This window comes from Crocuta crocuta, unplaced genomic scaffold, assembly GCF_008692635.1.
Source record: "Crocuta crocuta isolate KB4526 unplaced genomic scaffold, BGI_CrCroc_1.0 scaffold184, whole genome shotgun sequence".
Lineage (NCBI taxonomy): Eukaryota > Metazoa > Chordata > Mammalia > Carnivora > Hyaenidae > Crocuta > Crocuta crocuta.
Genome location: NW_027530006.1, coordinates 4,350,543 through 4,353,126, shown reverse-complemented (window position 1 = coordinate 4,353,126; position 2,584 = coordinate 4,350,543). Strand labels below are relative to the sequence as shown.

The following is a 2,584-nucleotide window of genomic DNA, read 5'->3' as shown; positions in this document are numbered from 1 at the left end:
CCTTTCCCCTCCGCAGCCTCCGCGGACAGGAGAACGCAGCGGCCCGCCCGGCGGCCCCACCCGCCGCCAGCTGCACGGCACCGCGCCAGGCCTGTGTTGCCTGCTCGCAGGCACTCCCTCCTCCGCCTTCACCCCTTCACCACCTCCGCCCACGCCCCGACCCTGCCGGCGCCTGCGCGCCCCAGGCCCGCAGCCCGTGGGCCCTTGAGCCGACCGCTCACGTGGGCCTCCGCGTGGCCCCGCCGCCACCAATGACAAAAGCAGGCTTCGCGTTCACCACGCCCCCTTGCTGCCCCGCCCCGAGGGCGAGCTGGACACCCAGCTGGCGCGTGTTCCTCCCTGCTGCGGCCCGTGCGCAGCTTGGCGTAGTGCTGTGTGCGCGTGCGCGTGGCTGGTAGAGGTGTGGGGGGCGGGGCTTGACACTCGGTTGAGGCAACTGAGGCCACAAGCTCTAGTGGAAAGCGGGGGAGGTGGGGGTGTCGGGGCAGTCCTCTGTGGGGAAAGAGCCAGTTCCCTGGAAGAGGAAGGAAGTAGGTGTCGCCGGCTGCACACACTGCCTTTTGGGGGGAGGTGAGAAAGAACTCCAGGCTTTCCCATTTTATGGCTAAATTACTAGATCCCCCGACGAATTCTGTCAAGATTAGCTACGTGTGTTTCCGTGTGAGATATGGGGGCGACTAACGAACGGATCAAGAAGATGTCGGTTATCTATATGATGGAATACTACATGGCAATGAGAAAGAATGAAATCTGNCGGAGGAGGGCACTTGTGGGGATGAGCACTGGGTGTTATAAGGAAATCAACTTGACAATAAACTATCTGTAAAAAAAAATAAAAATAAATAAAAAAATTAAATTAAAAAAAAAAAAGTAGCTACGCGTGGACCAGTAATGATCATCTACTGAGCACTGCCATGGGCCAGGCCTCTGATCTTCCAGTAGGAATAGCAGGTTCATAGAGATCATCTCATCCGAGGGCACCCACCTGGCCAGTGGCGTTCCCTGTAGGCTAGTCCTTAGGGCCCTCTTAGAACTTCTGTGACACTTAGACTTCTATTATTAACAACCCAATTACAGGGCTTCTCGTGCAGCTTTAACATGCATGGTTTTATGAACAAAGATTAAGACTGTGTCTAGCCCAGGGGTGCCTGGGTGGCTTAGTCGGTTAAGCGTCCGACTTTCGCTTAGGTCATGATCTCATGGTTCATGGGTTCGAGCCCCGCATCGGGCTCTGTGCTGACTGCCAGCTCAGAGCCTGGAGCCTCTTTCAGAGTCTGTATCTCCCTCTCTCTCTGACCCTCCCCTGCTCATGCTGTCTCTCTCTGTCTCCTAGAAATAAATAAAAATATTAAAAAAAAAAAAAAAAAGACTGTGTCTAGCCCATGATGCTGTGTTCAAAAGCGGACACACATACCTGTGTCAGTTGCATATATTCTTATGCCACCTGCCCCTTAGGAACACAAAATATTTTTGTTGTTTTTAACACTGCTTCCAAGCTGTCATGATGGCCTCTGGCAAGATGGGACACTGCTGACACAGGACTTAGCCAAACGTATGTCCCCCATTTGTCATATCCAGTAGCATGTTGCGCTTGGTTATGAGTTCCAATGGACAGTTTTTTTAGGTTGTTACCTGAATGCAAAGACTCCAGATCTGCTCCTCTACCTCCAAACATCATTTTCTTGTTAGCACAGAATGGCTCCTCCTGCCTTTCTTTCTATCTTCTCTTAGGGTGCATAGTTTTACTGAAGGTTTTTGTCAGACAGCTGTAAAAATGGGAGAAGGATTAAGGAACAATGAGATTTGAACAAATTTAAAAATACCTTTACGCATTTGAGATCTTATGTTCTGGTTCCTCTGTGCCACTGTCTCTCCCTAAGATTTTAGAACTCATTGCTTACCGAATGCCTTTTTTTTTTTAAGTTCATTCATTTGTTTTGAGAGAGAGAGAGAGAGTGTGTGTGTGTGTGTGTGTGAACCAGGGAAGGGGGGAGGGGGGAGGAGAGAGAGAATCCCAAGCAGGCTCCAAGGGTCAGCACAGAACCCAATGCAAGACTCAATCCCATGACAGTGAGATCAAGAATTGAACTGAACTTGAGCTGAAGTCAAGAATTGAACACTTAACTGAATGAGCCACCCAGGCATCCCTTTCCTAAATGCTTTTAATCACATCTTTCTTCATCATGTTTGGAAGATATCTTTACTGCATTTGGATTTGTATAGCCTGAGTTGAAATTTTGGCAGAAGGGAATCACTGGAAAGAGGATGTGAGGGAGACAGAGCCGTGTGTCAAGGAAAGGAAGATAAGATGCTGGTGAGGGGAGAGAACTAGAGCTTAGAGAAAGAATGAAGACCAAAAAAAAAAAAATAGACTGGCAGATCTAGCAGACTGTTCTATGTTCTAATAGTAATGATATTCCTGGGCAAGAAGATGTGTACATTGTTTATGATGACCAAAAGACATTACGATCTCCTCATTTGAGGAGTCCTGACAGTTCTGGCAATAAAATAGGAAGGACATAAGAGGGTTTAATAGTTTAGTACCGGAAAGATAATCTGAGACCCAGGAGATCTCAGTGCACAT

At 49.0% G+C, this 2,584-nt stretch overlaps 1 long non-coding RNA gene across 1 annotated transcript in view; it reads right to left on the bottom strand.

Moving 5' to 3' along the window:
* The window catches only part of LOC144231305 (uncharacterized), a 49,669-nt gene extending 47,910 nt beyond the window's left edge, over window positions 1-1,759 (bottom strand). The window contains exon 1 of the long non-coding RNA XR_013335037.1: window positions 1,633-1,759. This is a non-coding gene — a long non-coding RNA (uncharacterized LOC144231305). The remainder of the gene's footprint in view (window positions 1-1,632) is intronic.
* Window positions 1,760-2,584: the final 825 nt, after the last annotated feature.